This window comes from Miscanthus floridulus, chromosome 18, assembly GCF_019320115.1.
Source record: "Miscanthus floridulus cultivar M001 chromosome 18, ASM1932011v1, whole genome shotgun sequence".
NCBI lineage: Eukaryota > Viridiplantae > Streptophyta > Magnoliopsida > Poales > Poaceae > Miscanthus > Miscanthus floridulus.
In genome coordinates, this window is record NC_089597.1 from 71,573,636 (window position 1) to 71,586,596 (window position 12,961).

Genomic DNA, 12,961 nt, shown 5'->3' on the forward strand with positions numbered 1-12,961 from the left:
AGGATCCCGTGTACCCAAGCACAACACCCGTGTATAAGGAAACGACCCATATCCCCTAGGACTCTGACCCTAGGGATCGACAAGCAAGAATATGGGCAAACCCAAAGGAACGACGAATCGTCACCCCAACCCTAGCTCTACTTCTATTGATACAAATCATATGAATGATTAGGCATGAAGTTGAACATGTTAATATCATAACACACAAACTATATGCTAGTTCATATATCATGATTATAACAAGACAACTATACTCTAGTTCTATAGCACAACTATACAAGTAGAGAGGTGAGGTGTGAAGCTCCAAATGTTGTGTGTGTTGAGAATGAGCTCTAGCCCTCTTTATATAGTGGAGTGATGACGGTTTGGCGCTAGTATTTTGGAAACCACTAGGAACCACCATAGCATGGCACCATGCAACAATCAGAGAAGAGTGGGGCCAAGAGGAGGTGATGGGGGTGCGGCCGCACCTAGGGTTTGAATTTGAATATCATGTCATAAGGCCTTGGTACGTATTCATAATCATTGAGGAGCTTTTGATTTTAGCATTTTTTAAAGTAAAATCTTCAGATGTCAAGTCTCTCTTAGAACAAAGTCATAGTAAATTCTATTTGTACCATACCATAACTCCCAACAACTTAGAAAAGGAGCATGCTTTTGCAACCCACAAGTTTTTAAGGTTTAGGATGAGATATTTTTAGCCAATAAACTTAAATCTTGGAGAATACTAAGTTATAACCTAGTCATAGATTAATTATAGATAGAGAAACTATTCATCATTTGAACTTTAGGAGAAACTAAACATTCCTTAAACACATATGAGAGTGGAATCTGATCATGTATTCTGAGTATAAGGCGTTTGGTTTGCAATTGAGAATCCAACAAGTATATATTACCTGGAAGCTTGTTGCTCCCTTAACCGAGACAAAAGTGAAAGAATTTCTTCTTCTCCTATAATAGAAAAACCATCGAACAACCAAATCATAAGGCAAGAAAAGAAACCAAGATGCCAAGAACTTGGGACTTGGGAGAACATAATCACTTATCGTGTGGTTGTGTGCCTGTGTTTGATTTGCTTGAAGAATAATAGAGAGGAGGTCGGTAGCCTGACAAATTGGTGGCTTGACCACGGTTGTAGGGTTCGGTGGAGGGCACCAGCCACCGACGGATGGAGGGTCGAGAGTGGGGATGTAGAGGTGCTCTCCACACCAGAGCCAAAGGATGCCCACTGGGGGAGGCTGGGAGCTGGGGGTGTCGAGGCACTCTCGGCAGTGGTGTCGTGGGTGCACTGGATCGAGGGGATTGGAGGGAGTATGAGGCACTCTCCGCGCTAGAGCTAGAGGACGCCCACTAGGGGAGGCTAGGAGTGGGGATGTCGAGTCACTCTTTGCGGTGGTGGCCAGGTGCGTCGGATGGAAGGGATTTGAGTGAGCTCTCGATGGTTCGTGGACTGTAGGGCGAGTGCGAGGGCGGTGCATGTTGGCGGCGCCAAAGGTGGTGCTGAGAGGGCGAGGGCTGAGGGATCGGGAAGGAAGGAGTGCACCGGCGGGCTATCTTGGAGGCGGCCTCGTCCGATGGCGTCGAAGGATTAGCGTTCGGTGCTCGGTTTCACACTTTCGCATAGCAGGAAGGGATGAGAAGGGATTGGCACACCTAATGATCCTGCTGCATCACATTTGGGTAGCGGTGGGTGATTGTGGAGGCGGTGGCGTCTAGTGGCGTCAAGTCGGTGGCATAACTCCGGTGTTCGATGGCATCAGGCTGATCGATGGATCAGGATTGAGGATGGACCTAAGGTCAAGAGGAGGAGGCTACAGTGTTGCGAGGTCTCATGAGGGCATCACATGAGGCACCGACATAACAAGGAGGAGGCCGTGGTCTCGCGGTCTCGCGAGGGCATCGCATAAGGAGGAGGTGTCGCACGAGGCGGAGTGGGCGCGATGAGACAGACGATTCGGTCCCACCTACCGGTGCTTCAAAAGAAGAAGAGTCACGGTCGCACGTCATTGGTAGAGAGACAGACCCAAAACAAATGTCGCACCAAAAAATGTCCCCGCTTTGTTCTTTTTGTTGTAGGATCTGTATATTCTTCCTAGTCACATAAATTAATAAAGAACTACTCTAGTAGTAATACTAGGTAGTACCAACAAGCATTTTTGGCACCAACACTAGGGATGCCAACTTATTAAAATATGCTAAGGAATGTAAACAACATAGGGTGACTACTTTAAACAAGTGACACGTTAATAAATACCAACAAGCATTTTTGGTGCTGTTGTCGGGGAAGGTAGCTAGGCAAAGGGAGTATTGATAAACTTATACTTATCGATGTTATAGAGAACCATTGACGTCTACTCAAACAGGCTTACCCTTGTGTTGTCTACTTGTGTATCTTATGCAGGGTAATGTATGACCAGTTTTGACCTTCCGACAAACTACGTTGATGAGCCAAAAGCATTACTCGAGAGAACTAAGGCTAAACCAAGAAAGTTTCAGCTTTAGAGTCGGAAGACAACTAGATAAGGTGAAGCTTAACACTAGAATTTGAAGCCATGGCTAACAAGACTCTCCATGAATTCTCTACTCCAACTACAGCCAACATCCGAACCGGACCAACAGTCAATGTCGGAGACAATGGATTCGAGCTCAAGCCAACCCTCATCAACATGGTGCAAGCCAGCTAGTTTTGTGGAAAGACACATGAAGATGCGAGTGCACATCTCCAACACTTCCTGGAGATCTGTAGCACTTTCACCATCAAAGGAGTAACCCAAGATACCATACTACTCCGCTTCTTCCCATTCTCACTTTTGGGGATGGTGAAGGAATGGTTCTACGCCAACAAAGATAGAAACACTACATGGGATAACCGCTCCACTGCCTTCCTAGCCAAGTTCTTTCCCATAGGCAAGAACAATGCTCTGCATGGGAGAATCTCAAGCTTTTAAAAGCAACATGATGAATATGTCCCTAAGGCGTGGGAATGCTTCCAAGATTATATTGCGGAATGTCCTCATCATGGGATGGAGAACTAGCTACTCATGCAGACCTTATACCATAGGTTGACTAATAGTACCCGTGAGACTATGGATGCTGCTGTTGGAGGTGCCTTCCTATCAATCACTATCCTAGATGCAACAGCTCTTGTGGACAAGATGGCCTCCAACCAAAGTTGGAATGAAGAATGTACTAAGACCCACAAGAGAGGTGGAGGTATGCATCAACTCAAGGAGGTAGACATGCTATCTACCAAGATGGACCTGCTGATGAAAAAGCTTGAGGATCGAGTTAATGAAAAGCAAGAAGTCCTGCACATTCATGATTCCTACATGACATGTGAAGAGTGTGGAAACACTGGGCACTCAGGAAGCAACTATCCTAAAACCCATGAGGATGTGAACTTTGTCAACAACTACTTTTGTCCTCAATAGAAACAAGGATGGAATCAGCAACAAAGGCTGAATTACCAAGGTAATTACCAAGGTAATAATTTTAATAATTTCAATCAACCACCCTTGAGAGAATTAATTGCTAGCCAATCCAAACTTATGGAGGGCTTATCTAGAAGGGTAGCTACCAATGATAAAATTCTAGAGAACATAAATAATAGAATGGATAGCTTTGCTTTTGCCATTAAGAACCAGCATAGCTTTAATAAAATGATAGAATCACAAATAGTTCAGCTGGCGGCTGCTGTTCCTCCGCCCAACAAAGGTAAGATTTCGGGCAGCCAAAAGATCTAGAAAATGCAAATCTTATTGATATTCACAATGCAGCATATTACTGTATACAACCATCGACCAAAAGGTGGATAGACTATACCTTGCCTGAAAAGAAGAGCGATTCATGGAGACCTATCATCCCCATCGCCATTGGACCTCACATTTTCCAAGAAGTTGTCTATGACTTGGGAGCAAGTGTCAACATTATGCCTAAGGTAATCTATGATAGAATTAATGGAGATACTTTGTTGTGCACAAACATGTGTTTACAACTTGCATATTAGTTACTCTACTACCCCAAGGGACTTCTTAAAGACATCATTATTCGAGTGGGACAATCATATGTTCCTGTAGACTTTGTGGTTTTGGAAACAGGTGGAGATGTAAGGGGACCCATTATCTTGGGTCGACCTTTCCTAAGCACCGCAAAAGCCATCATCTACGCAGACAGTGCCAACATCTGCTTCACAATCAAGGATAAAAAGGAGAAGTTTTCTTTCGAGAACCGCATCGTGCAATCTCCTAGACATCCGCAGATGCTGTACCTACCCGAAGAGACAACAGTGACCAAGAAGAAGATGAACAGGAGAAGGAGGAAGAACAATGCCAGGAAGTCACAAGAAGAGTCAGTCAATATGATCAACACACTCAGATCAAAGTACGATCACCTCCTCGCTTCACCATTCCTTGCTAAGAAGGATGATCTAGGCATACCCATGATCGAGTGTACCATTGGACAAAGAATATTCCACAAGACCTTCTACAACATTGGGTTGGGTGTCAATATAATGTCCAAGGTAACATATGAATATTTATTTGGTGATGAACCTTTGTTTCCTACATATATGCAATTGCAGATGGTAGACCAATCAATCTGATTTTCGAAAAGAATAGCAAAAGATGTCATGGTAAGAATACACAACCAGTTTGCCCATACCGACTTCATGGTTCTTGACATGGGTGAAGAAGAAGATGACACCCCCATCATCTTGGGAAGACCATTCCTCAACGCCACCAATCCTATCATCTACGTTGGATCTGGACAAGTCCACTTCCAATTCCCTAGAGAGAAGGTACGCTGCTATTTCAATAGTTATGCCACTTATGAACAGCCCAAGAAGACCTGCTCTAGGAGGACACGTCGATCATCCCAACGCCAGTAGAATCAATCTACAAAGAATGAATGGGAAAAAGATGAAGAACTTGAAGAAGTTGTGAAAGATGAACCTACTCCACCTAAGACTAGTCCATAAACCAAGCAGGTGTGGAAACAAAATGTGGCAACATCTGAGTCACTATCACAAGAGGTGCAACTATCAAGGTCTCCATCCCCAGGACCGACAGATGTAGCTAAAGAATAAAGGGCTCTTCTCCAGTAAAGTCCTATCCAGAGGACTTAAAAATCCGAACCCTCACCGAGAGGTAACATCGATAGTTATCCATATTTACTTTCTAGCATTGCATGGATTATTTTTCACTTTAGCTTGTTGACTTTCCTACATTGGCATTACATTTAGAAAAGAAAATAAAAATTTTATCATCATAAAATCTTAAGCCCCACGTGAGTAATTTTACGGTGTGTAAAAGCCCATAGGAATATTCACCGTGGTGGCATAAAAAATTTAAATACCATACATACATATTTCCTACATGCATATAAAAATAGAAAATCCAAAAGATATTAGAAAGACATCCTGTTAAAATTTTATTGCTAGAAAATCTATCTAAACTTACAAGAACAATGAATCTCTGAATGGCTAACCGCTAACCCCTTATCCTAATTCGTGCCATGAGTTTTGGTGTTCTTATTGGTATTTTATAGGATGACACTTAAGATCAAGACCAAGTTCACCCAGTTGTTTTCACTCCACCCAAAGTACATCTTCCTGAATCAACTTCCAGATGGATAAGAAGGACATCTATTGGCAAACCCGCTCTAAGAAGGATCATTCAACTTCAACATTCAACCACGACAACATCCAGCTTGGGGGAGGAGCATCCCCCATGTATCTAGCTAAGTATTCCTTTCCACTTACTATTTTTAAGTTTGCTTTATATTTGCTTAAGAAATAAAAAGATGCATGACAAACTAAAACAAAATAAAAGTTTACCCTAGCTATATATTATTTATAATGTATGATTTTAAATCTTGAAAACAAAATAAAAAGGTGTGTTTATTTTTAAAAGTTTGATTTTTAAGAGCTAAATAAAAGGACTCTGAGAATAATGTCTTACGATGGAAATGATGAATAGTTGCTCTATTGTAATTCCTTTCAAGTACCTAGTTTTTAGCCATGAATTCTCCTGGGTCTTGGATACGACTGTTTTGATATAAGAATTTACTCTGAACTTGAAACTCGTCGGTAGCATAAGCTTGATCTAAGTCTAGGTAATTGACGAATATGATATGAGATGGTCTGAGCTTCTATTTATCTTGTTCAAAGTGATACTAAATTTCTAGAGATTTATCTTTTGAAAAACATAAAAATCATACATGATGAGCTCCTGTATGACAAAGCTTGAATTCCTACCAAAGCCATACATGATATTTAAATTTGGAAAACTTTTACATATATGCCGCTTGTTTTGCATTGAGTTTGGTCAAGCTTTGTTGACCCTTATGAGAGGTTTGTCATGCTCTTAAAATCAAGATCACGTACACACCACCCACATATGCACTACTCCTACACTGGGGGTAGGCGCAACAACATGTCATTCTATCTAGATCCACCCAAAAATGTTTCACACCTACACTGGGAGTAAACACAAAAACATGCTTGATAGGATTATCCACCAAATAAATGCTCCAAGTTCTTGTTGCTATCACTCAAAAGTTTTGTTGCAGAAAACAAGCATTGGGCTATGCAATAGTTATTCATAAAAAAGAGAGAAAAAGAAAAAGAGATGAAAAAATGGACAAGTGTCTAAAATATTTAAAACAATCGGTACTCAGATGCCCGCCTGCAAAAAAAGAGAGATGAATAAGATAGCCCATGTTTTCTTGCGAAGTTATTCTTGAAGTTTCAAAACAGAGATATGTTTTCAAGGAGCATAGTAGAATTAGGTTAGCCACCATATATATCCATCATATACATCCACACACATGCACATCTTGATTTGATTGTATGACTCAACTCTCTTTTGATCCGAGGTTTGACTTTACAATATATGTATTGTAAGTATGTTCTTTCATGCTATCTCCACTCCTATGAGCTCCACATAAGCTTTAGTTGTAGGAAGAGAAAGGCATAACATCACTTTTGCCTTGGTGAGGATCCACAAATACCACATATATTGAGAGACTTGAGAGTGTCATACAATGGAAGCTCTGAGTTTTATTTTGAAAACTTATAAAAACTCTAGAATAATAGTTGACCAAAGAACTTGAGACATAGTGCTTGACTTGATTGTTCTGTCTTTCAATTGCTCAAGACCCAAGTGAAGGCTTGTCACACCCTAAATTTTACAACACTTTTAAATAGGGGAAATTGATTTACTAAGCATTTTTAGTGAGCATTTAAATTTAGGAAGAATAATAAAGTATGCCAAATTAAAATTTAATAAAGTTTAACAACAATGAATGTGCATTCATGCTGCTGCATATCAATTTTTGGAGTGGTTTGATTTGAACTCAAGTTTGAATTTGATTTGAATTCTTGCTTTCAAAATTTGCTTTGGAAAGGAATTGGAAAAAAAAAATGGAATCACTCCTCCTTCTTCTTTTCGGCCCGAAGGCCTCCTACTGCCACGGCCCATCTTTTTCCCGCGCCGGCCTGCGTTTCTCTCCCCGCTGTGCTCTGTTCGGCTACCCCAGAGCCGGCCCGCGTGCTTCACTGATTGGGCCAAAGCCTGGTTTCCCTGGCCCAGTCGCGCGCCAGCTGCAAGCCACGCCGCGCAAGCCTCCTCCACCGCTGACCAGCCGGGCCCGCAAGTCAGACCCACCTCCTTCCTCTTGTTCGTGTCCCAGGCGGACACTGTGCCGTCACCGTTGAGTCCGACGCTGCTATGATCTTTGATGCCGTCGCACCCAAGGATTTCCGTCCCCATAAATAGCGCCTGCACCCCTCCTCTATCCCCTATCCCATCTAGCGCTCGTTTTTTTCGCCCCAGCCACCAAGATCGGCTCAAGATCGGACTACCTATACTGGACCCTAATTGGCTACGCTATATATGGAGAGAATAGTTTGTCTACATGGGGTTCCCAAGAAAATTGTGTCTGATCGAGGTACCTAATTTACATCTCATTTTTGGCAGCAAGTACATAGTTCGTTGGGAACCAAGTTGAATTTTAGTACAGCATATCATCCTCAGACAGATGGGCAAACTGAGAGAATTAATCAGATATTAGAGGATATGTTGAGAGCTTGTGCGTTGCAGTATGGTACAAGTTGGGACAAGAGTTTGCCTTATGCAGAGTTCTCGTACAACAACAGTTATCAGAAAAGTCTCAATATGGCACCTTTCGAAGCTTTGTATGGACAAAAGTGTAGAACCCCGTTGTTTTGGAACCAAACGGGACTAACTCAAGTGTTTGGGCTAGATGTTTTGAGAGATGCAGAAGAGTAAGTAAGGTTGATCAGGGATAACTTGAGAGTGGCTCAGTCTCGACAGAAGAGCTATGCCGATACTAGAAGAAGAGAATTGGTTTTCAAAGTAGGTGATTATGTGTACTTGAAGGTGTCACCTATGAGAAGTGTGAGGAGGTTTAACATGAAAGGGAAGTTAGCGCCAAGGTATATTGGACCTTTTAAGATTTTAGAGAGACGTGGAGAGGTAGCTTATCAGTTGGAATTGCCTGAGAGTTTGTCAGGTGTGCATGATGTGTTCCATGTGTCTCAACTGAAGAAGTGTCTACGTGTACCCGAGGAGCAGATACCATTAGAAGAGCTTACAGTTAAGGAGGATCTCACATATGAGGAGTTTCCAGTAAGAATTTTGGAGACGGTAGAAAGAGTTACAAGGAGCCGAGTCATAAAGATGTGCAAGGTTCAGTGGAATCGGTATATAGTAGATGAGGCTAATTGGGAAAGAGAAGAGGATCTGAGGAAAACATACCCACAATTATTTGAGTAAGCATCGCCCGAATCTCGAGGACGAGATTCATTTTAAGGGGGGTAGAATTGTCACACCCTAAATTTTACAACACTTTTAAATAGGGGAAATTGATTTACTAAGCATTTTTAGTGAGCATTTAAATTTAGGAAGAATAATAAAGTATGCCAAATTAAAATTTAATAAAGTTTAACAACAATGAATGTGCATTCATGCTGCTGCATATCAATTTTTGGAGTGGTTTGATTTGAACTCAAGTTTGAATTTGATTTGAATTCTTGCTTTCAAAATTTGCTTTGGAAAGGAATTGGAAAAAAAAATGGAATCACTCCTCCTTCTTTTCGGCCCGAAGGCCTCCTACTGCCACGGCCCATCTTTTTCCCGCGCCGGCCTGCGTTTCTCTCCCCGCTGTGCTCTGTTCGGCTACCCAGAGCCGGCCCGCGTGCTTCACTGATTGGGCCGAAGCCTGGTTTCCCTGGCCCAGTCGCGCGCCAGCTGCAAGCCACGCCGCGCAAGCCTCCTCCACCACTGACCAGCCGGGCCCGCAAGTCAGACCCACCTCCTTCCTCTTGTTCGTGTCCCAGGCGGACACTGTGCCGTCACCGTTGAGTCCGACGCTGCTACGATCTTCGATGCCGTCGCACCCAAGGATTTCCGTCCCCATAAATAGCGCCTGCACCCCTCCTCTATCCCCTATCCCATCTAGCGCTCGTTTTTTTCGCCCCAGCCACCACAGCCGAGCTTCGATCCAGCGCCGCCGCCGACCTCCGCTGACATCTCGCGCCGGACCGCCTCTACTGCCTCTCGTTCTCGGTGCTCGGGTCCGGTGAGTTCGCCGTCCCTTCCTCTCTCCCCCTATATTTTTCTTTCGTCGAGTAGTACGCTGCAAGCCGGGAACTGCGAGCTCCGTTTGACCGGCCATGGCGCCGCTGTTACTCAAGCCGCCGGAGCACTGTTCCGGTGCCCTCTCTCTCTTTCTTTTTCCGCCGGATTTATTTTTAGCCGTCGGTTTCTAATCCAACAGCCTAGATCTACAGATACCCTTTCGATGCCGATGTTGCAATTACACCCTTATAATTATTTCGGTGTTAACCCGCGGTCCTTTGTGCGTTTCACCATTTACGTTTCTTTCTTTCAAAAGCGTATTTTCGTTCGTTTGGGCTGAAATACGTTTTCAATTATTTATAGTTTTGCCATTCAACTTGTTTTAGCCATAATTTCTCCGTTTTAACTCCGATTTGATCCGTTCAAGTTGCGTTGGGTTCATAATTAAGTAATCTACACGTTCACGCTACTGTAAAGTAGGTTTCCAACTTTTATATTTCAAGCTTAGATCTAATCTATTATTTGTCTATAGGAAATCTTGTATAAATCATAAATTTTCCGTTTTAGATCCGATTTTTGTGATCTTCGCGTCTGTGTGTTCATAGCGAGACGTAGATTCGTTTTCCAAACTTTTCATCTTGATTCTTTGCTGTTGGTGTACTGTTCTAATCTGTAGCCTTGTTTGCTTTGCATGATTGCTCCTGGATGCTTGTATGTTGCTGTGGTTATCGAGTATAGACGGTGAGCAGTTCTCGGAAGGTCAAGGGTACGACTTTGACGAGCAGGACCAGCAGGAGTACGTTGCTCAAGGCAAGTATAGCATGGGATCATCCTTGTTCCTATTCACTTTAATCCATTAAATTCATGTTGCATGTGTCATCTTGTTAGGAATTTCCTAGAATTGGACTATTGCCTTGTCACCTATGGGTTATGCATCTGGGTAGCTTTGCTAGAGCTCAGTTAAACCATGATCTTGTAACTTGACTAATGGTATATGCAATAAACATAAAATAGGACTTTTTAGCAACATGGAAATAGGGGGCTGGAGTATTTAGCTACTTTCTAAATGCCTCAGATTCCTCTCCCTAAGGACTCATCTGTAAGTGATCATCCGGGACTTACAGTACAGCTGTGAGGGCTACATGGCTCTGGCTTTAGCTCAGTATGAGGACCTTTTCTAGCTTGTTAGTGGTTACCTTTATGGTGCAAGAGGGGTGTGTTCCGGGTTGGATATAGTGCGGCCTCTATCCGTCGGTGTATAGGCTGCGCGTCATTGTGCCTGTCGGAAGGGGAGCTCTACATTCGTAGGCCACAGAAACCTAGCGACCCTAACTTGTTAGACGAACCTTTGAAAGGCTTCACAGTGACGCATGCCTGCTCACCTTGGAAGTGTTTTGGGAGTTATAAACCCGGGCATATGGGAATCACGACTCACAGTGAAAGTGTACAACCTCTGCAGAGTGTAAAACTAGTATATCAGCCGTGCTCACGGTCACGAGCGGCCTTGGAACATTTATGGAATAGATGATCACTAAGTAATATCTGTTTATGCTATTCATTACTCATATTTACATTTGATCATGTGTTTGGCAGAGTGTTTACATTTCCTTGACACAAAACCCCCGATCTTCAAGGAGGCTGAGGAGCCCCTACAAGCTGATGAGTGGTTGAATACTCTTGAGCAGAAGTTCCATCTGCTCCGCTTGACTGAGGTGCTGAAGACTGAGTACACATCTCACCAACTGCATGGGCCAGCTGGCATTTGGTGGAGTCATCATCGGTCCACTATGCCCGCTAATGCCCAAATCACTTGGGATCAGTTCAAGTCTGCTTTTAGGGGAAATTACATTCCTCCTGGTCTCATGGCGATCAAACATATAGAGTTCATGAAGCTGACCTAGGGGAACAAGAGCTTGAATGAATATCGGCAGGCTTTCAACAACCTTGCAAGGTATGCTACCGAGTTTGTGGACACCGATGCCAAAAAGATTGCTAGTTTCAAGCGGGGACTTAGCCCCAAATTGATGAAGACCAAGAGAAATTGCAAGTGTGCTCTTTTTAATGAGTTTGTGAGTGATGCTTTATCGCAGGAGAACAATAATGCTATCTATGCTACTTCGAAAGGTCGTAAGAGGGCCTATGAGGCGGGAGCCTCACAATCCAAGGCTCCCGTCGCACTGAGGGCTCCATTCCATCCTCCAGCGTCAGTCGCTAAGTTCCACCCACCGCTGAAGAAGAATCCCGCCAAGACTGGGTTTCGCAAGGCGTTTATAGTTGCTCTTCCCAAGGGCACTACCAGTCAGGGCAGTTCCAAGGCCCCTCCAAGCAACATGCCATGCTAGAACTACAACAAGACAGGCCACTGGGCAAGGGAGTGCCCTTACCCTAAGAAGAATAACTACCAAGGTGGTCGTCAAGGGTAGGTGAACCACACTAATATTACTGAGATTCCTTCAATAGAGGTAGTGACTGCTGGTAAGCTTCTGATTGATCAACACCCCGTAGTTGTACTATTTGATTCAGGTGCTTCGCTTTCTGTGGGGGTATTAACCCCTATACCCTTACGGCTAGGCTTGGGCCGGCCCGGATCAGGGGGTTCGGTCCACTAAAAGACGATGCGCGGCCCGGCCAACCTGTTCAGAGTCCCACACAAGGAGTCAAGGCAGATTTGGAGATCAAGCAAGATCCTAGTTGATTAGAATAGGAATCTTTATCTGGCCACCTATGGCAATTGTAACTGGTTAGGATTAGTTTCCAGATCTGTAACCCTGTCCCCCGGACTATATAAGGCGGGCAGGGGACCCCTCTAGAAAACATCTCTCATTGACATACAACAATACAATCAGATGCAGGACGTAGGTATTATGCCTTCGCGGCGGCCGAACCTGGATAAAACCTCATGTCTGTCTTGCATCACCGCCTTGTTTGTGGCTTGCGCATTTGTCTGCCGACAATCTACTACCTTGGACATACCCCTAGGTAGACTGCCAACCATATTTCATCGATAGTGGCGCGCCAGGTAGGGGGTGTGCGTACTGCTCTCCAAGCAAACAAGATGGTCATCATCTCTGGCTCCGTGGCTACGCCGAACGGCCTCACGTTCACCATCGGCTAGATCACCTGGACCACTAGCTCCAACGACTTCATCACCATGATCAAGGAGGAGGCGCGGACTCAATCCGTGTCGACCACTGCTTCACCTGCATCGGCTACGGCTCCGACCATGATGGACCTGGCTCCGACCACGGTGGACCCGGCTCCGACCACGATGGATCTGGCTCCAACCATGGTGGATCTGGCTCTAACCACGTCCGCATCACCTTCAGCCATGCCGACAACCCGTCGTCCGCTTCCCCGCTACA

The 12,961-nt window shown here is 44.1% G+C and overlaps 1 non-coding gene across 1 annotated transcript; it reads right to left on the reverse strand.

Annotated features, from left to right (window-relative positions):
• Nucleotides 1-2,916: 2,916 nt before the first annotated feature.
• Nucleotides 2,917-3,025, reverse strand: LOC136524936 (small nucleolar RNA R71). Its single transcript, XR_010776282.1, has one exon. It is a non-coding gene; the product is annotated as a small nucleolar RNA R71 (small nucleolar RNA).
• Between the last annotated feature and the right edge of the window lie 9,936 nt (nucleotides 3,026-12,961).